This window comes from Heloderma suspectum, chromosome 5 (assembly GCF_057233095.1).
Source record: "Heloderma suspectum isolate Gila_16-S chromosome 5, 16-S_ref, whole genome shotgun sequence".
NCBI classification, from domain to species: domain Eukaryota; kingdom Metazoa; phylum Chordata; class Lepidosauria; order Squamata; family Helodermatidae; genus Heloderma; species Heloderma suspectum.
In genome coordinates, this window is record NC_139462.1 from 102,213,825 (window position 1) to 102,237,961 (window position 24,137).

At 43.1% G+C, this 24,137-nt stretch overlaps 1 pseudogene; it reads left to right on the forward strand.

Moving 5' to 3' along the window:
* The first annotated feature begins 12,386 nt into the window (after positions 1-12,386).
* Positions 12,387-13,463, forward strand: LOC146344213 (uncharacterized; annotated as a pseudogene).
* Positions 13,464-24,137: the final 10,674 nt, after the last annotated feature.

Genomic DNA, 24,137 nt, shown 5'->3' on the forward strand with positions numbered 1-24,137 from the left:
GAGATTTAAAAAAATATTTGCCCCGCATGGCTCTCAAAGTACTTTTACTCAGCTTCTGTCATTTCTTCTTCCTTCCTTAACTTGTATTTTATACCACCTCAGACTGCCAGTTTCTTTCCTCCTGCTGCATTTACTTTCGCATTCTTCCCATTCAAGCATGCTGAGCTGGGGGTAAGCAGGGCCATTCCACCAGCTCTGTTAAAATAAGTTTTCCCTCTTTCCGCCCCATTCCTTTTTCCTTGTGTACGATGTCTTTAGATTGTAAGCCTGCAGGTAGAGGCTGTCTTGTTTAGTTCATTATATGTAAGCTGCTCTGAGAGCCTTTGGGCATAAATATTTCAAATAAATAAATAACAGATTCCTTCATGTATCCCCTTCCTCTCTTCCCAGTTATTATTACCCTTTTATCTCACTTTCTAAATTTCCTTCAAAGCCCCTTCTGGACCTTTTCCCTCAATAGGAGGAGACCTTTCCTCTACCTCTCCTGATCTCCTGACCACCTTAATTCAGTCACACCTTCTTCCCACCAGCTCTTGGTGCCACTGCCCAGTGGCCATCCCCATGGCCAGGAGGCATAGCAGCTGCTTCTGGTGCCTTTCCCTTCGTCTGTCTTTCACCTCCTTTCTCCTCATTCTCCTCCTCCCCTCACACAAGGTTGTCTGTGGTCCATTTCTTCTATCCTTCCCTCCTCTCCATCTTTGCATGCTAGCCTTGCTCTTTAACCTGCTCCTGCTCGCATGCATACCTACATACCGCACCTGTAGGAAAGCTGCTGCTGGCATGAGGGCAAGCCCCTGTGGGGCAAGCTGCAGTGCTGAGGTCTGCCTGAAAGTGAACTAAGACCCACCAGTGGTCCCCAGCCTACTATTTAAGAAACATAGGCGTAACCCATTCAGTTCTGTGCCACTGGATGTTGTACAAACAATGGGAGGCGGTGTTGTCTTTTAATTGTTGTCTAGTATGTTATTGCATACCTTGTTGAGCCAAGGAGAGGGAGCAAAAAGCTGTAATAAATACAAGAAAAAACCTTCCAAGACAACAGAGAAAATTATATACATGTTTCAAGATATTTTTATTTATTTATTGCATTTCTATACCACCCCATAGCCAAAGCTCTCTGGGCAGTTTACAAAGATTAACAAACATTAAAATACAATATACAAAAGTTTAAAAACCATTTACATAAAACACACAAACCGTATACACGGAGACAACATATATTTAAAAACAACTTTAAGCAGTCAACCATAAGCATAAAACAGATCTAGGTCAATTAAAAACTCATCATATGCTGTTTTTCTTATACCCTGAGAAAAGAAATAGGTCTTAACCTAGTGCTGAAAAGATAACAATGTTGGCGCCAGCTGGGCCTCATCGGGGAGATCATTCCACAGTTGGCCACCACTGAGAAGATGCTGTCCCTTGTTACCACCTTCCGAGCCTCCCTCGGAGGAGGACCTTAGATATTGAGCATAGGTCCCAAGCTATGTAGGGCTTTATAAGTTAAGCACCTTGGAGCAAGCTCAGAAGCATATAGGCGGCCAGTGCAAGCAGGCCAGAGTCTGTCTGATATGTTTGGCCCTTCTAGTCCCTGTTATCAATCCAGCTGCCACGTTTTGCACGAGCTGCAGCTTCTGAACCATCTTCAAAGGCAGCCCCACACCGTGTGCATTGCAATAATCTAGTTTAGAGGTTATCAGAGCATAGACAAGTCAAGCCAGGTTATCCCGGTCCAGATAGGGGCATAGCTGGGCCAGCAACTGGATGACCACACTCAACGATTTCATGTAGAAGTTGAACAGCATGGGGGACAACTGAACTTATGGGGCTGAGCAATGTTCCCCAAGCACCACCTTCTGGAGCCAACCCTCCAAGTAGGAGTAAAACCATTGCAATACGGTACCTCCCACTCCCAACTCAGACACCACTGCAATATGGTGCCAGTAGGATACCATGGTCAATGGTATTGAAAGCTGCCAAGAGATCAAGGAGAATCAACGGGGTCACACTGTCCCTGTCTCTCCTGACATAGGTCATCATACAGGGCAACCAAAGCTGTTTCTGTGCCAAAACCTGGCCTGAACCCTGACTGAAATGGATCCAGATAATCAGTCTCATCCAAGAGTGTCTGGAGCTGGCTTGCAACCACCCACTCAAGGACCTTGCCCAGGAGTGGAACTTCTGCCACTGGCCTATAATTATTAAGATTTTCCGGGTCTAGTGGTCTCACCACCATCTCTTTCAGCCGGCCTGAGACCACTTCCTCTCACAAGGAGGTGTTAATCACCTCCCTGGCCCAGCCAGCTGTTCCCTCACATCTGCTTTTATCAGCCAAGAGGGGCAAGGTTCCAGTACAGAAGTGGTTGCACAAACCTGTCCAAGCACCTTGTCAAAGTCCTCGAGCTGTACCAGTTGAAACACTACATCCCTTGATAAAGATATACTCACTAAAGATTACATCCCTTGATAAATAATATATCAAGGTATGCTTTATCAGGGGATGTAACCTTTAGTTTGTAAAGCAGCTGCATCTACTCACCCTCTCAGTGCTGATGGCCATGCCTTCCTCCCCTAATTTTGCCTGAAATCAAGGCAGTAGATCTGTTCAAACACGCTTCAAAATGAAAACCCAAACTGGTTGTATTGGAGCCACCCCCTCAGGCTTCCTTCCCTGTTCCCCCTGAGTTTAGCTGTAGTCCTAACAGAAGCTGGGGGGGGGGGGGGGCGACGACGACAAATTTCCTACTCAAAATATATTGTTGCAAGCTATTCCTGTTGTAATGCAAAGTATTTGGGGTTGGAGTCTGTGTGTGTGTGTGTGTGTGTGTGTGTGTGTGTGTGTGTGTGTTGAAAGAGTAATCAAGACCCATTAGGTATACAAAAGGCATACATAATACACATACAGACATGGATCAATATAGTTGCCTTATTTTTGGATTCTCTTTAGCGGCATGGCTTTGAGAACTGTCATGAGTGCCTGCACTTCAAAATGTACCACTACGCTACTGGTTGAAATAGATTAATGTCTGCATGGTCTTTCCATCAGCAGCTCAACTCCAAATTGCTTAAGAATTAAGGTGTAACTTTGTGGTGGACAAATTGTTCTACAGTCTTGCAAGTGAGAAGTAGCGAACTCCTAACCTGATGGGAGAGCCAATGTGGTGTAGTGGCTAGAGTGCTGGACTGGGAATCAGGAGATCTGGGTTCTAGTCCCCACTCAGCCATGGAAGCTCACTGGGTGACTTTAGGCCAGTCACAGACTCTCAGCCCAACCTACCTAACAGGGTTGTTGTGAGGATAAAATGGAGGAGGGGGAGGAGGATTATGTACGCTGCCTTGGTTTCCTTGAGGAGGAAAAAAAGGCGGGATATAAATATAACAAATAAATAATGGGGGCTCCCATTCACACAGGTTGCTGTCTGAAGAATACTTTACTCAGCCACAAGTTCCCTCAAACTCTGTGAGACTTAGTTCTGAGTAGATATAGTGAAACCCAAGCTGAGAAAGTATTTAATGCCCTTTACTGGTAACATGTTTTTCTTCTCTCCCTCCCCTTTTCATTTAACTCTGAGACTGAGTTCTGTGACACTCAAAAAACTGCTGCTTGTGAATGTGGTTGGTCCTAATAAAAGTGTGATAGTGCTCATTTTAGTACACACACACACACACACACCCAGAATAGATCAACATGGTTGCCTGCATTTTAAATATTTATGTCACAGGGAGGCATTTTGAGGATGCTGTTTTTGCTATCACAGGAGAAGCAGCATCTTCAAACTTCTTTCCAGTTTCTCCCTGCCATGGAGAGAAACAGTTGGCAATGCAATGGTGGAAATAAATATGAACATTTCTTCAACAAGAGAAGATTCAGTCCACAACATTAGCCTGGTCACCAGGATGTTGCCTCTACACACAAAAATGCCTGTAATGTTCCTGTTTTGCTGTAATCATACTGAGATTCTGCTTGCAGGGAGGTTGTTTATATGTAGATGTATGTACATGTGTATGATACACTCAGGGCAGAAATTGGTCATAAGGCATCACAGTCTTGAGTGATACAGTCAAGCCAGATATATCACATGTCATTTCATCTGTTGAATGATTAAGGCAGCTATTAAAAAGGCAGAGGGCTATGCCATTAAAAAAATACTAAGAAAATATTTGGTTCCAGCATCTGATTTCAATGCCAATCCTCAGTCCTAGTGTTTGTTAACTTGTAATAAATATTGCCCCTTGCCATTAAAGAACCACAGCTCTTCCCACCAGATATCGAATCATATGACCTGGTTCGCACATAACACGAGCAAGTTGTGGGTTAATTAACCCACAATTTGCCAGGGTTGTGTGCCACCGCCATTCTGAATATGCAACCTCCAGTTGGAGGTTGCTCCATGATGTGTGAACCTAGACACTATGGGTTCATCCTAGGTTAAACAATCCAAAGTTAACCAACCATCAGTTCTTAGGTTAACTTTGGGGTTTTTAGCCCACAATTAACCCAAAGTGTCCGGGTTTGCACATCACAGAGCAATCCCCAAACGGGCAAACAGAGGTTACATATTCAAAACGGCTGTGGCATATGCCACAGCAAATTGTGGGTTAATTAACCCACAATTTGCCACCATTACATGCAAATGGAACCACAGAGTTAGAAGGGAGCTTGGAGATCATCTAGGCCTGAAATTAAGTACAGGGTTTCAAAATACTGGACTGGCATCTGTGCATGTAACAGCAGCTTACTGTGTTACCAGGTAATGATACTGTGAATAGCTTTAGCTGATTTATGCAGATCAAGCTATTATTAAATTAGGCACTGGAGCAGGTCAGTCTGATTTTGGGGTTAGATGGCAAGGAAGACTTGAGTTTTCACATTTCTGTTTTTAGAAATTAACTAGTGCATTAGCAGTAGAAATATAAGACAGTCTAGCTCAGAAGAATGTAATGGAGGTCTGTTTTATAAAAACATTTGGACACAGTAATTCTATTCTACAATCAATAAGCCCTTAGTTTGGTCCCGTAGAATAAAGACTTCATTTGAATGGGCCTTGGTGTGCCTGTTTCTGCATATGATTGTCTATAATTAGTGCTTACTTTTATAATACTAAAATCTCCTTGAGACTTTTATTTGCTTGTTTGTTGACTTGTTCATTTGCTTCTTAACATTAAAGAAAAAGCGGGAGACGTGTGTAATGAAATTGAGCATTCTGATGAATATAGATTTTATATTAATGTTATGACCGAAGGCTTGTGTGAAAATATTTTATATTTAGTGTTATTTTAAATTGTATCTTACTCTAAAGAGATTAGCAGGCTGGTCACATTTCAAAAAAAGTTCTTACAAAATTAAAACAAACACATAAAATCAGGTTGATAGCAAACCTCCTTGATAGTTACTTTAGGAATAAAATATATACTAATAAACTCATTAAATGAAAGCACATTCTATCCATGTTTTCTTAGAAGTAGATCCTACTGTGTTCAGTTAGCGTATTTCCTTATCTGTTTACCATTACAGCCTGACTCACAGATTGTAAGGCTAACACTAAAATATGTCTGCTGTTCTGAATCAATTAAGCTCTTTTGAACCAAAGTAGCTAATAAAAACATGAAAATGAGAAATCTAAAGACGTTGGGGTAGTGTTGCGAATTTTATTATTTTTCTGATAGCTGGAGCATGAACTAGGAATGCCTCAATTTGTCAACAAAAGCAAGCGTCTGTTTCTAATTGTATCCCTTGCTAAAGGGCAACCCTTCCGAAGAGTAATCTCAACAGATTGTGTAATTTTACCAACAGAGTATGGATTGCTCAGTCATGGTCAGCTAGCTTTTAACTGCAAAACATACCATTCCAACCCCCTGGGCAAGAGAGCTAGCAAATTTGCAAATTCTGGAGCCCACCCCCCACCTCCACTTTCTGGCATGACCGAAATCCAGTAAATGAAAGGAATCTTGTCAATGCAACTCCATGTTGGAGAAAGCTACATCTACTGAATTTTGGGGTTTTATGTAGCTGTTACCCAGGAGTCACATAAGAAAAACTATAGCAAGGCTAAAAAGGATGGCCACCTTTTATATAAAGCCTTGATTAGCTGCACAATAGGCTGAAATTAACATGCAGAGCTTATCATATAAGTGAAGTAATGGGAAAAGCCCTGCCTGTAGATTTCTGGCTCCTATGTAGCTGGTAAAGGCACAATGTACAAGAGTGTAATTTTAGGTGCACATGGCACAAATGTTTTCACTTACTAATTTCTGAGTTGTTGATTTTGGGCAATACTGGTGTTGATCTGCTAGTGGTTGAGTCTCTTAGTGATATATAAAAAAAATGTTGACAGTTGCCACTTCTTTTTTTACTGACCTGTGACTTTAATTATGGCTGGTCATGCAGAAAATTGAACCTTTCCTTACTAAATCTTTCCATGCCACGGAAGTTTGAGCTCCTTACTTTCTGCAAGATGTTAAAAAGTACAGATGTAAAAAGTGGCAACCCACTTGGGCTGTTAGGATAAAGTATGATGAGTTTTAATACAATGATGCCGTTATTGTTGGGAAGTAATGAAACTCCCCAAAGATCAGAAATTATATTTCAGGTAACAATAATGTGATATATAGCATATTCCAAGCACAGGATTTTTGATATAGGTCCTAAACATTGTGGTTCAGCCTAGTGTAAAAGCAGCTGGTTGGTGAACGTGATGGTGCATACACTAACGGAAACAGTCTAACCACAGAGATGTTTTTCTTTCTATACCGGAAACACCTGCCCCAAAGAAAAAAATGGTTCAAACTCTCTGTAGAAAAGAAACAGAAGAACGCTCCTTCTGCAAATTTTTTAAATTAGATTGAATCTTCATTGATTTCAATGAAATTCCCCCAGTTGAAACATTGCAGGCCTGGGAAAAACAAGAAGCAGGCTTTTCTAAGGCAGGCATGTAGTTTGTTGTTTTACGTGCAGCCCAACCCTAGGCATATTTACTCAGAAGTCAGTCCCACTGAATTCAGCAGGACTTGTTCCCAAATAAGTGCACAGGACGATTGCAATCCTAAATACATTTATTAGGGCGTACTGGTCCATTAACTTAATGGGAACTTACTTCAGAGTAAATATGGTTAGGACCACAGCCTGAAGTGGGATGTTTAGGCCAGACTCAATTATGAAAAGAAATGGGATGGCTCCACTTCAGGTACTGCTCAAGGCCATACTGTAAAACTTACCTTAAAAGCCCTCAATACAGGAGTGAGTTCAGAAGCACATTTCCAAGTAAACACGCACAGGATTGGGCTGCATAATTCTGCCCCAGCCTATATGAAACAAACTTTCTGACATGCATCTGTTGTTATTAGCAACCCTGTTACTCAGGAGCAGCTCTTCAGTTGGCTCATGCAGCATAATCCTAAACACGCTTAGTCAGCCATAAAATCCACAGGGACAGCAATCCTATGGCCACTAGACACTGTCTAGAGGGCCATAGAATTTTTTGGTTTACTGGCCCCAAGCTTGTAGACAGCGCTCCAAGCTCGGAGCCAGGAAACCACGCTCCCCTCCCCCGCCCCCTCAGAGCTGGCGCGGTTCTTTCCATGCCGTCATCTCCATGCTTGTAAAAGGAGCACAGAGAGGGAAAAGGGGGGGGGTGTTCCTGGGGGCGGGGTGGGGAGGAGACCGTGGAAGCCTCTTTAGGAAGCTTCCTATGCACCGTGTGGCCTCCCCCTACTCCACTCCAAAGCGCCTGGCCAGACAGCCAAAATCAGCCATCTAGCCACAAAAGCAGAGCAGGCAGAGCATGGTGAAGAGGATCCCTCCATGCTCCACCCACCCTGCATATGATAGACAGCGTTTGACTTCTGAGGCAGGTGACTTTCGCAATAGGATTGTGCCCTTAGGATGCAATCCTACACATGTCTAGACAGAAATAAGTACTACAGCAGCTCTCCAAGCATAAGGAGCCCTGCTGATGAAGCATCGCAGCCCCATTGACAAAGCGTCAGCACACAAGTGAATTAAGCACCCATGCGATGAGAATGTAAGTGCTATTTACTTATTTATCTATTAAATTGCCTCAGGTAATCATCTAAAACCCATGAATTGTCAGCTGAAGCCAAAACAAAGGGGGCCAAATCCCAGAAGGATAACCCTTTACAAACTTACAGTTGGGAGCTAAATCCCAGGGGGCGAAATCCAGCAGGAATGTACAGTTCTTGCAACCTTGCTCAAACAGAGATTCCAGAGCAGTTGAAGAGAACCTCAACCACACATTTTAAACTAAACCCAAGCTTAGAAAGGGGCAATAACAGCAATACATAGCTCTATATTGACAAAAGCTGCTGTGCAGACCTAGCTAGTGGAAGAGTCTGTTTATAAGCAAAAGTGCAGGTCAGCTACAGTTTGGGCTCAGCGTAAGCTCAAGTTTTAGGCCTTGTAGAGCAGCTCATAAACTAAAGCTCAGAAATAGACTCATCCCACGTCGAGAGTTCACCTTAGCATTTAGTTTTAAAAACAGACAAAAAGGGCTCAGCCCTTGAAAACCACATCCTTTCCCAAATCACCTACCCTTTGTCTGTTGTCCCCTCCAAAGACCCATTGACTATTGTCCTCTCTTCTAGGTAGGAAATCTCCCATCGAATTGTCCTCTTCCCTAAATAGAAGATCTCCACTTCCAGGGGGCTCAGTTGACCTACACTTCCACTCACTGGAAGCTAGGGCAGAGCAGTAGTTCAGGCATAGCCTCTCTTGCTTTTCAAACAAGGCCTTCTAATCAGAATGTCTGCAGCGCAGTTAGGCCAGGATAGCTAGAGCTATATATGGAGGAAGGTTTGTGAGGAGCCAGCTCTCTAAGTGCGACAAGTCCCACTGACAAAGCGTCTCAGCCCCACTGACAAAGCTTCAGCACACAAGTGAGTTAAGCACCTGTGCGAGTTTAGCAACAGGGCGAGGAAGCCAGGGCAGTAGACTTTTCCCTCCTTTCTCATAGTAAGTGTAAATAAATAACTATAAATATAAACAAATAACTATAAATTTCCCACCTTCTCCTTGTAAACAACTTAGTTTTCCATGTAAACAAATCCCATAATAATAACGACAACAACAACAACCAGTTATGAAGATAGAAAGCCGGCAGGGGCATGGGGGCTATCCATTGTATTGCACTGAGTGACACATGTGTGACTATCAGCCAGCTGGACAGAAGTCATAGATGTGTGCTCAGTGTAATGAGCTGCTGCCTCTCAGGGAACAAGTTTGTTCTCTTGAAGACAAGGTTGCTGACCTGGATAAGCTAAGAAAGGCAGAGAGGTTGGTTGATGAGACCTTTGGGAACCTAACAGCGGTGTCCCAGTCCCTGGGTGACAGCTCTTCTGCTGTCGCAGAGAATAGGAGTCTCAGGGAAGGAGGGTTTCATTTTAAGGAAAAGGTAAATGATCCCTTAGAAGCAACCCATTCCTCGGGACAAACAAATATCCTCTCATGCCGAAGATGTGCCTCTGGGGGCCAGGGGCCTTGTGGTCATGGGAGATTCGATTATTAGACACATAGACAGCTGGGTTTGTGAAGGACATGTAGACCGCATGGTCAGTTGCCTGCTTGGTGTGAAGGTTGCGGATATCACGTGCCATCTAGATAGCCTAGTAGATAGTGCTGGGGTAGAGTCAGTGGTCTTGGGCCATGTTGGTACCAGTGACATGTGGAAATGTAGTTGTGAGGTCCTGAAAGCCAAATGTAGGTTGCTAGCTAAAAGGCTGAAATCCAGGACTACCATGGTAACTTTCTCTGAAATGCTACATGTTTGACATGCAGAGCCAGAGAAGCTGAGGAGTCTCAATGCGTGGATGAGACAGTGGTGCCAGGAGGAGGGCTTCAGATTTGTTAGGCACTGGGAACATTTTGGGACAAGTCGGGCCTATACAAGAGGGATGGGCTCCACTTGAACCGAAATGGAACCAGATTGCTGGCATGAAACAAAAGTGGCAGAACAGCTTTCAAACTAAATCCTGGGGAAAAGTTGACAGGAGCTGGGAAGCATCCAGTTCAGGCTGAATCATACCTAGGGGATGAAGATGAAAATGTTTCCAATTGCCCAAATGTAGAAGGGGAGGAAATAGGCCAGGAGCACATGGTAGAACATGATAGCCAATCAAAGCAGCCTAAGTGCATAGCAAAAGATAAACGCGCCAGAGGCATCTCGGGAGGGGCACCATGTATAGGTGTTTCTATGCCAATGCTGGACGCCTCTGAGCCAAAATGGGAGTGCTTGGTTGTAAAGGAGAACCTAGACATAGTGGGCATACAGATGGCTATGTGCTACCTCCAGTACTAGAGGCAGTATCCCTGTGTGCACCAGTTGCTGGGGAACATGGGCGGAAGGATGCTGTTGCCCTCATGTCCTGCTTGTCATTTCCTGGTCGACAGCTGGTTGGCCACTGTGTGAACAGAATGCTGGACTAGATGAACCTTTGGTCTGATCCAGCATGGCTCCTCTTATGTTCTTATAAAGGCATCAGGGCCAATAACAGCTTTGGTGGGCAATTTACCCTCCCCCATCAATGCTTTGATCCTCTGGCCGATTTTATCACTCTCTCCCCGCCCCTTTAAAGTTCTTTTTTTTTCTTCTTCTTTAAGTCTCAGATAGGTTGGGGTTTTCCTATTGCAGATGTAAGTGTGCTTGCTTGGAATTAAATGCCCTCAAATAAGTGAGGCTGATTTCTGAGTCTGGATCAGGCTGCATAAGTGTTTAGGGCTGGCACGATTTTCCACACAATTTTGCCTTGGGAGTTAAATGAGGCTGAGGGATCAGCTCGATTCTCTGCTGGTCCTCGTGGAAGTGTATCTCCTCGCCACTACTGGGGCATACTCCCAAATAAGGCTGCAGTTTTATGCACATTTGTCTCATGGGACTTAATGGGACTTCCTTCAGAGTAAAGCTATCGAGGGTTGTGCTATGTGATTTTCAGCCTAAGAGTGCAGCCCTATGAATGTTTAGACAGAAAAAAAAAAAAAAGCGTCCTGCAATTCCAAGCATTTGCCAAACAGCCATGTAGGATTTTTTTTTTTTGTCTGAACAAGCATAAGATTGCACCCTAAACTGTTTTAATCTTAGAAGTCTTTTACTGGAAGTGGATGTGGTGTTAGAGCACTAATACTGTGGTCTTAAAGCACAGCATTTCCTAGATCTGTAAGAAATGTGTCGGTTGTAGAACGCATCTTTTGCTTTCTGTTTTAAATAAAAGTTGATGGGAAAGGCATATGGTGCTTTTCCTCACCCCTTATTAAGGCTGAAATCCTATACACATTTACTTAGTAGTAAGTCCTACTGACTTCTATAGAACTTATTTCTGAGTAGACATGCATAGGATTGCACTTTGAGGGTCGTTATGGAAAAGTCATCTGGTAGATTGCCATTCCCATTGGTCCAATGGAAGAATTTTTTTTAGAAGCATAATTGTCATGCAGGGGCATGTTTGGTGGGGAGGGGTGTTCCAGCAGGTGGGGAGGGTTAATCTTTCTCTCCCCAGATGCAATCCCCCTTGAAAATACCCCCTGCCAGTCAATTAAGCTATGAAAAACAATTCCATTGGCATCAATGGATGCTCAAGGGCTCTGTGCCCAAGCCTAGCAATGCCCCTGATTCAGGGCCAATTTGTATGGAAGCCTAAAGCAGGGCTGGGGAACCTGTGGTCCTCCAGAAGAGCCATGCTGGATCAGGCCAGAGGTCCATCTAGTCCAGCATTCTGTTCTGTTCCCTTGTTTTTAGATGATGTGCACCAGCCATGTCAATAAGGCTACAAAAGGTGTTGGCCTGCTAAGACGCTGGTAGGCTGCGTTCCCATCGGGGCTGTGAAGGAAGGAAAGCCCTCTTCTCGGCAGCTGGCTTGGAAATGCAGGGTAAAAGCCTCTTGGCATGCTGGGGGGGCGGGGAGCCTTTTACCAAGATGGCTGGCAGAAGAGGAATGGGGTGATCAGCCGCTCTTCTGCCAGCCCACTCACTTGCTAGCATGGAACTTCAATTGCCATAGACCACAAACCTAGCACTATGGAATAATCCCAGTAAGCTTCATAAAGTAGGGGAGGGACCACTCACTTGTAGCTGTTGCACTTATGTCCTGCTGTGGGCTTCCAAAGGCATCCAGTCAGCTGCTGGGGGAATAGAATGCTGGACTAGATAGCCCTGTAATAAAGGAAGCACTCCTCCTTCTGTATGTGGAAGAAAGTGGGATGCCTCTTCTAGGGTAGCTCCTGCCCCTTTCAGTTTTTGAAAGCAAATAAGCAAGGAAAAAGAATGAACAGTTACAAAAACATCTACTGCTCAATTGACTACAGCCAATTTTAAAATGTAATTTAACGGGCTTTTTAATGCTACAGTCCTACTTTAAAGGAATGTAAAAGATGCTATAACATGCTCAGCCTTATTGCCACCTGTGAACTGTTGCTGATGGACTTTGTTTCTCTCTCTCTCCCTCTTTCCCCAGGAGAGCCTCTTCCTGGAAGCCAAGTCTGCCACCATGCCTTCAGGCAGCATCCCTTGGGTCCTCGGCCTCTAGAAGCCCTGAGGCTAGTGGAGCATTCAGAGCACCCAGGGTTTGGAAAGCTTACAGCGTGGGCTTGTGTCTGTTCATTGCTTTCCGAGAAGAAGCCAGATTGCCTTCAGCCTGGCCAATTCCAGGGAATCAAATCAGAGGCTTCATGGTGTCTCTGGATTCCCAGGGCTTATCTTCACCCAAGATAGTCACATACATGGCAGAGCTATCCTATGTCTCCCGGATGTTTAATTTCCAGGATCCCTTTCAGGATGTCTTAACACGTCGCCTGGTGGCAGGCTTGCAGTGCCAAAGAGGACCTCCAAGGCCGCTAAGCATTGAGGTGCTCCGATCTCTGTTGGGAACAGTGGAAACTGTCAGCAGCAGCTTCTATGAGCGTCTCTTATTCCAGGCTGTCTTCCTACTGTCCTTCTTTGCAGCGCTTCGGTCAGAAGAGATTGTTGCAGAAGACTCTGTTACTCTGCATCCGGAACTCCTGCTCTTGAGTGACTTTGAAATCCAGCAAGACAGTTTTAGCATTAACAGGTGTGTCTCAGAGGCTGGCCCAGAAAGATCCATGTTCCGTTATACACGATCAAGGGAGCAATGGCTCTGCCCTGTCCTGGCCCTCCACAATTATTTGGCAGCAAGGCCATGTGGTGAAAGGCCCCTCTTCATCTCTAATGTTATCACTGTCTGGACTAAGCTCTTAAGGTTCAGCAGCTGCAGATCTCAGCAGTGGAGGATTTGCCTCACTGCATGTTGTACAGTAAGCAAAAGATTATATGAATTCAACTCCTCCCAAGCAGGATGGTTTCTCACATATGTGCAAAAATTGCAGTGCAGTCCTATGCATGCCTACTCAGAAGTCTGTAATATTGAGTTGAATGGAACTTACTTCCAGGTAAGGGTGCATAGGATTGCAGCCTTAATATTTTGTTAAATGAGAAGGGCAAAGGAATAATTACTGGATAGCTTCCTTTGCATTAGCTTCAGCTAGAACCCAAGTGGAGTTTCTTCAGAATGTTTTTCTGTTACGTAGTATCTGGGTAGATAAAATGTTTTAGTTTTGCTTTCTGGCAAAGGAAAACAATTTTATACAGTTGTCTAACTCTCTCTCTCACTCTCTCTCTCTCTCTCCCTCCCCCTCCCTCCCTCCCTCCCTCCCTAACCTACCTCACAGGATTGTTGTTAGGATAAAAGGCATAAGGAGGATAAAAGGCATAAGGAGGAGAATCCCACACATTACTGAGATATAAATAAATGTAATAAGCTTTGTAAACTTGTTTTGTATTAATGCTTGACCTTTTTGGTGACTAGTAAGATGCATGCTTTCGGGTTGTTGTTTTTAACCGTATGTTGATTTTACTCTATTGTGTATGACTCTAATGCTGCAACTGTTACCTCACACATGCAACACCTTGCACATTGTCTATTTAGGTTTGAGACCTTGTTCCTTTATTTTTTGTATATATTCAAGAATAAGATCTGCAGGTATTACTTATTATTTAACTATTTATTAAATATCTAGTTGAAAATAACTTTGAAGTTGCCTCCCTCTGTCTCACAGCCCCCCTCCTCTGTCCACCCATAAAAAGTTAGCTTGTTATCTCTTTTTTTCTTGCTTATGATTTTCATATTTTCCCCCATCCCTTGAAAATAGAATGCATTATAAGCACAGGAGTGTTTCACCATAGAAAACATACATACACTAGCCAGCTGTGGGCTGGAAACTGCTTACAGATATAAACGCCATTAATAAATGTAACGCTGCTTTCACCCAATAACAATTCTGTGGGCAGCTTCAGATGTGCCTGTGTAACCCACTGGTATATTTTCCCTTTAGGAATTTTGGAGGGGGAATATTCCTGCACATGCTCAGTAAGGGAGTGAGATGGGGAGTGTCCACCATTACGGGCAGTTACCTCACGGCAGTTAGGGAGAAGCTTGCTTTCTCCTCTCTGAATCCTTGAGACAGGTTAGCAGTGAGATGTCCTTTAAAAAAATTTAGTGTCATGATTTTTTTTTTTAACAAATACTATGAGTTCCTTGTTTGTTTATGTTTTTATATTATATAGGGGGGGGGTGTTTGCTCCTGAGCAAAGTTTACTCATGAGTTATTGGACTCGGCCTCCTTGAGAAGATTGCTGCGGAGCTGGAGTGAACTGAGTAGAGACTGTTTTCCTTCTTCCGCCAGCAGAAAAATCAATCTTCGGAGACAAGTTATATTTATATTTTTGTTGTTGTGGTCTCAAGCTAAAAGACAGAACTTCAGGAGGGCTGTGCTCTGTTTTATTGTTTTGGTGATAAGTGTATTGTTTTGCATGTAAAATTATTACATGTGCATTATTAGTTTTTAATTAAGAAATTAAAATGATATGTCAATTGCCTCTGTGCAAGGCCTTTGCTGTGAGCCCCTTTAGAGACCCTGAAGAAAAGTGTTACACCTCTCCCCTTTATTTTCAAGTCTGCACTTTTTTACACATGAACTCATCATGATCTAAAGTGAGCAAGAGTACCCCACTTGTTCACCAAAGCATTTTGGTCTAAATTGAGCAGCCCTTATGGTTGAAGAGAGAAGCTTGGAAAAGCGTGCACACAGTCATGAAAGAGAGGGGGTGGGGTGGGGTGGGTGGATATGTTTGCTATCCATTCTGGAATATAAATTTGCAGTCCATTCCTCAAAACTGTCTGTGGAGGTCTTGCTGCATACAATGGAGCTGACTTCCTGAGCCTTAATAGAACCAAAACTAAAGGCTTCAGGCCTATTTGTACTTCACTGAGGGTGAGCCCCCTGAACATGGTGGAACGTAGCATTGCAAGTAAAAGCACGTGGGGCAGAGCTTGGGCCAACCATCCACACGGCACATAATATGCCCTTGCTAGTAACAACTTTGGCTCCTTGGAAGCTTGCTGTCCTCATTATCTGGGAGGGAGAACTGTCCTGATAAATCCCTAACTGAAGCACCCTAACCCCTGGGTTACCCTCCAGATGTATTGGACTGCAACTCCCATCATTCCCAACCAGCAGAGGCATTGGCTATGCTGGCCCAGGATGATGGGAGTTGTCCAACACATCTGGAGGGCGACAAGGTTCAGGGAGGCTGAACTAAAGGTATCCTGGAGGAAGAACGTGCAGCAAGAGGTGCATATACCCCTTCCTGATGTTATAAGCTTTTAAGGGCTCAGGACACTTTAAAGCTAAGGGTGTCCTGGAGGATGTTGATGAAAGTACATAGAATAGAATAAAAGGTGCTTCCTTTCCTAATTAATCATCCCTCTTGGGATTATTTAAACTGTAAGAAGGCAGAACCCCATACAGCTTGAACTAGATAGGTAACCTGGAGTCCTCCCGATGTTTTGGACTATAATTCTCAGAAAACCTGACCATTGGCTGTACTGGGTGGGGCTTGTGGGAACTGTAGTTCAAAATATCTACAGGGCACCAGGTTGTCTACCTGGGCCATGCTGTGCTGGAATGATGGGAACTGTAGTCCAACACATCTGGAGGGCAGCAGGTTGAGGAAGACTGCTATCGAACTATTGTGTGAGACATTCTTTTTCAACATCCCTTATGGTCTGCTTGCATTTATTTTGTGCACATTTGTGTTCGCTCCCCACTCCCCCTCATTTGAGCAAGATTTCCATTTTCTGAAGGTAGCCTTCTTTTCCTCTAATAGTTTGCTTTCCCTTTCAGCTTCCTTTTTACTAATCCCCTCTTAAAAGGTTTCCTCATTTGAAGCCAAATGTGACTCAACTGGACTTCCTTCGCAATTTCCCACTTGAATATAAATTGAATTTGATAGAACTGTGATCACCGTTTCCAACAGTTCAACAACATTAACATCTCACACTAGGGGTTCTTCCAATTCAGGCTTTTATCTCACCATTTTATCTCCTCACTCACAGATTTTAAGGGGTGGGGTCTACATGATATAGTCTTCCACTCAACCCTCTTGTAGTTTCCCACTTCTTCCCACTTTTTCATACTGCACAAAATCCATTAAGGAGGAAAGAATGGAATACCTGCACAATGCTGTGACAATTTTAGGGGTTATTATGTACCTTGGGAGCAGGCAAATAACCAACTGATTCTTCTTCCCTCCTTATTTCCTTTGGCAGCATATAATCCAGATAAGCAAGGCTGCATGAGGAGAGAAGAAAGGCACAACTCCCTCCCTTGAGTTTGGACTGCAATTGTTTCCCACACTCCAAATCAAGGAACAAAGTTTATTGCAAACATCTAAGAGAAGATGAAAAGGAAAACAAAGCAGGCACAAAAACAAAATAGAAAACTTACTAGTCTCCAGTAACTCAATACCATCAGTCATCCCCTGTTGGGCTGTCACTCAGCAACTAGAGTTGAGTTGGAGAGACAGCATAAGTTCCCAACATCTCATTTACAGAAGCTGTGATTCCCCATTTATTCCCCTTGGCCAAGGGAGGAGCAGGGCAACTACCCAATTAGCTCTTCCAACAGGTGCAACATATGTAAGCATGGGACACCAATTACCATCTGTTGGATAAGATTAGCAGGAGGCTGATTAAAGCAGAATGACCTTGAGTGGCTCGACCAGACGAAACAACCCTAAGAGCTTAAAAATATGTACATCTTCCCAGATCACAACACAGGAGGCAGCTGTCCTGGCCAAAGAATGCCCCCAACTAAGGGAAAATAGATGCTGAAAGACAGCTCAGCATCACAAATGCCTTCTGATTGGTAGTGCTAAGAACTGTCCATCTAGAAACCCTGAGTGCCATTTTTGATCAAGTCCCACTTTTGATCAAGTCCCATGACAAATTCTACTGCACATTTGTTTAGGGTATCTAAAAATGCTACCTTTTTGCCACGACCAGAACACACCTGACGAGTCCATCTGAGGCCAACACTTTCTCTTTTGGATGCTTCCCTGATTTCATGTTCCATCTCAAGATCAGCCTGAGCATTTTCATCAGGGGACAGTAGCATGTCTCCAGTATGAACTGCATGAACAGTATGAAGAGCCAGTGTGGTGTAGTGGCTAGAGTGTTGGACTAGGAGTCAGGAGATCCAGGTTCTAGTCCCCGTTCAGCCATGGTAGCTCACTGGGTGACTTTGGGCCAGTCACAGACTCTCAGCCCAACCCACCTCACAGGGTTGTTGTTGTGAGGATAAAATGGAGGAGGAGGATTGTGTAAGCCGCCTTGGATTCCTTAAGGAGGAAAAAAGGCGGGATATAAATGTAATAAATAAAAATAAATACGAAATTACGCTTGGGGCCTGACATTGTCACCCACAGAGATTCTGTGTAGGAGTCTGTCCCTTATAAGGTTTCTAGTTTGTTTAACAGCATACCTTTTTTTTTTACATACAGAGCAACACCACCCCCAGTACACCTTTCCCTGTCCTTCCTATAGAGTTAGTATCTGGAGATGACCATATCTCACTGGTTTTCTCCATTCCACCAGGTTTCCATTATGCTCACTATGCTTATGATCCCATTTAAAACTCAACACGGCAGTTCTCCCATCTTGGCTCAGAGACTTTTAGCATTAACACATAAACACCTATACATAGTGCTTGTCCCTCGCCAACTGTCTTTGGGATGCACATTTTCCTAGACTGACTGGCTATCATGCTTTACTATATACTCGCCTTTTTCCACCCCGGTCCCATCCAGGTTATCAGAAACATTTTCACTCTCATCCTCTAGAGATGAGTCTTCCCAGACCAGATGCGCCCCAGCTCCTGTCAGCTTTCTGTGATGGATCACTCAATTCAGGGGAGCCATCACAGCTAGCATGGAGCCAATAATGGGCTGGATGAGGGCTAGCAAATTGAAAGTCAAACCAGAAAAGGTGGAAGCACCCTTGGTAGGTGATTCACTGGACCTGGATGGTAGCCGTCAACCTGTTCTGGACAGGATTGCACTCTCCCTTAAAGATCAAGTTTGCAGCTTTTGGTGCTGACGGTAAAAGTGGCTTCCATAGTACAAAGTGCCTTTCAGCAGTTTAGGCTGGTGAGTTTGCTACAACTTGCCTAAGCAGAAGCCCTGTTCAGGTGTTCAGAAAAAAAAGGGGGGTAATAGCAACTCATGAGGAGGAGCGCTCCAGCCCCTGAAAAATCTTGTGTTCTGACTCAGGTGGAGAGCCTCCATGCTGCAGTCACCCTCCATGAGTACAGCGTGACAAATGAGCTGGAGGAGAGGGGCACTCCTTCTCATGTATTGCTGTTAACTTTTTTTAATGTCTTAACAAGGCTATAGATAAGCTTGAGAACAGTTATCCTCCAGGACCTGATAAAATCCAGGCTTGATTACTGCCATGTGTTATATGTCAAGCTGCCTTTGAAGACCGTTCAGAATATGGCATCCAGATTATTAACTAGGATGAGATGATGGCACGTAACTGTCCAGTAGTCAGCCATTGGTTACCACTTTGTTTCCAAGCATAATACAAGGGCCTGGTTCTGACCAACAAAGCCCAATATGCCTTAGAACCAAGGTATCTGAAGGACTGCCTGCTCCCATGTGAGCCATAAGCCAACATAGTATAGCGGCCAATGTGATGGACTATGACTGGAGAGACCTGGGTCCAAATCCTCACTTGGTAATAAAATTCACAATCTGTCAGTCTAACTTAACTCACAGAATTGTTGTGAAGATAAAATGGAGGGAGAGCCATGTCTATCACCCAGCGTTCCTTGGATGAAGGGTGAAACATCAATGTAATAAATAAAATGCATGTTTTAAAATATTTTTTTCAGAGACCCTTTCTTTGGAGGAGACATGGATGACGACCAAAGAAAGGATCTTCTCTTAGGTAACACTGCAGGTACAGAATGCTCTCCCCAGGAACACACGACTGGCTTTTAGGGTGAAATGTTTCCCCAAGTTTTTAATTAGTACTTTGTTATTGGTCATTAAAATTTGTAATTTACTACTGTTTTAATTGGGTTTTATTGATACTTATTCTATTTTTACTATTATTTTTATGGCTGCCTTTGTTGGAGTTTTATTATGGATTTTGTTGTTTTATCATCATTTCTAGTTCCTTTTTGAATTTTGAAAAAATGTGGCAAAATGGAACATCATTTTTTAAAAAATAAAACAAAACAGGGCCCGCAACACAACGTTACAGAGTACTCCACTCATTTTGAGGCTGCAGCCGGTCTGGTGCAGGAACCATGTAGCACTGTCCCATGAAATGTAAAACGTACACTCTGTGTGATAATTTGATTAAAGATACTCTCCTAGTCTCTCACCAAAACCAAAGTGAATTTGATATTCCCCTCTTTTCCACATGGTGAATTTTCTATTTCATTTATTATATTTCTATACCGCCCCATAGCCGAAGCTCTCTGGGTGGTTCACAAGAATGAAGAACCATTAAAATACATTATATAAATATAAAAACCATTCACATAATGACATAAAACAAGTAACAAACAACAACAACAAACATCTAAAACAATTTAAAACCATCAGCCGGGGACAATCAAGAGACTAAAATATACTTTGAGCTAAATGTTTCAGCTTCTGCCCTTGGTGGTCACATGCACTTCCACTAATGTGGTTTATTTAATTGAATGTAAAAAAGAAAAGAGGATGTCGTATGCAATACGTAGGGAAAACTGCAATGGACCCAAGAACAAGGTTCTGTAACCACAAATCTCCAATTCTTGTCAAAAAGCTGGAGCAGCCTGTTGGAAGACATTTCAACTATGAACTGCACCTCATCTCATTGTTAGCTGTCATTCATTACATGACGTCTATGAAGTAGGAAAATCTCATGGAAAAGGTTCACTGGACACCTCATTGAATCAGCACCAGGAGGAAGTGGAGCAGTTTTAATCACCTTTCTGTCATCTTCCTTTGAACTGCTACTTCTGTTTTTTTCTAAGCACATAGGTTTATTTCTACATATGCTAATACTCATACCACTAGGCCCAGCAACACCTAGACTGCAGAATCAAACAGAGGTAAAGCTGATTTTTTTATTCCATGACCTCGCCTTCTCACCAGGGACAAATAAAACTTAACAAGTAACTGTGCCTGGATAGCGTGTTGTCTGAATGCTTGTAAAGAACTCAAATGTAACCAACATAACCTCCATTTTTAAAGAGAGTTTCAGGGGGATCCAGGAAATTACAAGCCAGCTAGCTTAATGTCTGCTCTGTGTAAATTGGAGGCAAGGATGACTAAAGATAACATTAAGAATACATAGAAAAACAAGTAATGAATGGGCAATATCTAATGATGTCATTCCACAAACTCAAATTGTGCTAGTGGAGCTCCGGCTAATCTTTTTGTTGCACACGCAAGTGTAATGCACAACCAGTTGCATTAGCGTAATGTGCAACCAGCTGTACAACCGTGCTTGCACAAACATATCTTTAGTTGGAGCCTCCTCTTGTGCATAGTTCAGAACCTAGCTTCCACTAGCACAGCATCATTTGCGCTAGCAGAATGACACAGCTGGATACTGCCCAATGATGAGAAACAATCGGTGCGGCTTATCAGCACGGGATTTGGAATTCTTTGAGGGTGTCAACAGTCATGTGAATTGGGATGATCTGGTATACATTATATAGTTGGATTTCCAAAATGCTTTTGACAAAGTTCGTCACCAAAGCTCTGAAGTAAATTCAGTAGTTATGGGATAAGAGGATAGGCTCTCTTATGGATCAGGAAACAAAGGGTAGGAGAATGAATAGGCAGTTCTTGCAATGAATAAGTAGGGTCTACCACAGATCTCTATTAAACTGATGTTATTTAACTTGTTCATAATGTTCTGGGATCAGGGGTGAGCTGTGGAATGGCCAAGTTTTGAGATTATACCAAATCTGTCAAGATGGTGAAACCTCAAACAGACTACAAAGAGTGCCAAAAGGCTCTCTCCAAATAAACATGGTAAATGAGGTTAAACATAAACATCAAGGGATGTACATTGGGACTGAAATTCGTAACGTCACACATGCGCACACACACAGATTGGCAGTGCCTAAGAACACATATCTTCTGCACATGTGGCAAAATGGACTGTACCATTTCAGGCTACAGGTGGGATATCATTTTTTAATGGTCTCCTATGTAAAAACGAAACAGTTCCTTGCAAGTAGAAAATGAGTGCAGCAGTGAATGGGCTACCCTAGAACCTCTCCATCTGATGTGCTAGTTTTAGATCTGCTGTGTGTGTGTGTGTGTATATATATATATATATATATAGAGAGAGAGAGAGAGAGAGAGAGAGAGAGAGAGAGAGAGAGAGAGAAGCATTTTAAAATATGATTACCTGCAGCAGTAGAGTCCACTCTTTTAGCTCATTGTGTTGGCTGCCTAGCTAGGAAAGAGATCTTTGGGTTGTGGTGGAAACCTCAGTGAAAATGCCAGCTCAGTATATGGTAGCAATGAAAAAGGCAAAATGAAACTGCTGGTATCAGAATGCCTTTGCATGCTTATGGGAGAGTTGCCGTTGGAATACTGTGTACAGTCCGGGACATGTGTCCCCTCGCCTTAAAAAGGATACAGTAAAACCAGAAAAGATGCAGAAAAGAGCACCCAAAATGATCAAGGGGGTTGAGCACCTACTTTTAAGGCAAGGCTAGCGCGGAGAGATAGAAGTTTATAAAATTATGCATGGTGTGGGAAAACTAGTTCAAGGGAAAAATCACTCTCACCTAATTCTAGAACTCAGGCTCTCCCATTGAAATTGATTGGTCATAGATTAATGACAGACAAAAGTCCTTCACAGACACACAATTTATAGAATTCACTGGCACAAGACGGCAAGTAGCCTAGATGGCTCTAAAAAGGGATTAGACAAATCCATGGAAGATAGGGTCCATAAATGGCTTATTAGTCATGATGGCTATATGCAATTTTTTTACGTTTAAAATTGTTAACTGCCTTGGGGGCCCCTTTTAAGGCTGAAAGGCAGTGTATGTTTTTATATAAAGAAACAAAACCTCCAAATTCAGAGGCAACATAGCCCTGAATACCAGTTGCTTGGGTTCAACAGCAGGGGCGGTATCACTTTCATGTCCTGCTAATGGGCTTCCCAGAAACATCTAGGCACTGTGAAAAAAAGGATGCTGGACAAGATTGAAGAGTGGGCAACTTGTGGACCTCCAGATGTTTTGGCCTACAACGCCCATGATCTCTCATCATTGGCTATGCTGGCTAGGGCTGATGGGAGTTGTAGGGCAACACATCTGGAGAGCCACAAGTTGCACATCCGAAATAGACCTTTGACCTGGTCCAGCAGGACTCTCACTTTCTTCGCATCTGATTTTATTAATGGGAGCCAAGACCTGCGTCAGCAAGAATTGGACCAAATCCTCAGTCATCCATAAAGCTACTAGGGCTTTATGGATGAGACATCATCTCTTCCCCTGCCCACTTTAGAAGTGAGCTGGCATCATTACCTGTCCACCTCTACGCCATGAAGCAGGGAGTGGAAGACCATGGTCATCAGGTTGCTGTGCCTGTCAAAAGTTGTCTGGTGAGTAGACTTTAGCATCATTTAAAAAAAATCTTAGAAGAGTCAAACATAGAAAAGCTAACAAATGCAGCAAAAACACAGCATTTCTTCCTAGCATGCATTATTTTATATCTTATTTTACTGCTGAGTTAATGTCCACTTCAGCACAGCAGGCCACATTGATGCTAAACTTAATACAATTGCAGAAGAGGGCAAATGAAGCAGACATTCAGTCACTTTAAAATAGTAGACATTAAGCCACTCTAAACAGAATGTTATGCAATACCACTTGCAACCCTGACCCAGAATCAGGACGTCAGTATCACTTGCAACCTCTAGTGGTAGCAAAGATATGCAACTCTTTTGATTGCTTTTAATTATAAAGGGAAGGTCTAAATCTTTTGGAACCAAGATAAGATTTCATAAGGTCTCTCTTTTAGCCATATCCTACGCATATTTACTCAGATGTATATCCCATTGAATTCAATGGCATTTATTACCATGTAGACACATACAGGCTTCCAGATGGTGCCATTCTGTAGCTACATATATTTTACTGATAAATTGTGCATTTGCATATAACGACCTTCTGCAAATCTTTGTTATCTTTAACAAATGGCACAATTTGACTGAAAATACATACTTGACAATATAAAGCAGAGTGGAAAATACTTTTAGAAAATGGGCCTCTCTAAATACAAGAGAAGATTGCTTTAACCCCAGTTCTTGGTTCGGTCAGGTAATCACAGAGAAAGAGAACAATTGGCCCCCCAAAAGTAAGGAAGCAAAAAGCCTGTGAGTACTAACGGTTACCACCCATTATTGGTATTATCATCATGACAAGTGTTGGTGGAGGAAACAACAGCCCACAGTTGGCAGAGTTCTTGAGTTCAGAGTTGGCATTCACCTACCCTCACACATGGACAGTTTGGAAACAGGGGTCAGGAAAGCACCAACTTTCTACGTAACAACCACCCATCTACCCTCGTCTATCGTGGGCTTATAGTCCTAAAGCTACTGACTCTCCAAAACAAACATTCGTGCAGAATTCAAGTCAGTCCTGCAGCATTTTTTCTCCCCTCTGAAAATATTCCTCTTGGAATTCTGCCCATTGACTAGGACTTTGAAGTTCCTTGAGGTCACAGACTTAAATACAAACAGGCAGATAC